Below are 511 nucleotides of genomic sequence, written 5' to 3' on the forward strand. Positions count from 1 at the left end.
CAAAGGCCCTTCCAGCACCCAGTATTAACATTCTTGGGGGCTGAGCTCCTCTACCCCACCTCCAAGAAAAACAAGCCTCATGCACAGCTGGAGCCTTCAGGTCGACAGCTCTCTGGTCCTTGGTGCCAGCTGAGGGCTTCTCCCCCACCCTCTAGAACCCACCTAACGAATTCTTCATTCACACGGAAAGAGGTGCATGGAGCGAGCAGAGGACCAGACCCTTCGTTCAGAAGGAAGGGGGTCTAGGTCTACTGATTAAGAAGTCCTGGACCCCCTGCTTCTTTTCAAGTCCCCTTCACCCCATCCCAGAGATAAATGGGCTCAAGGAGACCCAGATCCCTGTCTTCACCTCCCTAATCCTTCCCCTGAGAACTCCAGACCAGGGAGCAGAAAACCCAGAACAAGCGGTAGCAAATTAAACCTAGGAGGGAGAGGCGGGGAGCGCGCGGGCTGTTCCCGAGAGGGTAGCACGGCCCCTGCCTCCCACGCGCCGCGCCGCGCCGCGCCGCGC

The sequence above is a fragment of the Hipposideros armiger genome, unplaced genomic scaffold, assembly GCF_001890085.2.
Source record: "Hipposideros armiger isolate ML-2016 unplaced genomic scaffold, ASM189008v1 scaffold_378, whole genome shotgun sequence".
In the NCBI taxonomy this organism is placed as follows: Eukaryota; Metazoa; Chordata; class Mammalia; order Chiroptera; family Hipposideridae; genus Hipposideros; species Hipposideros armiger.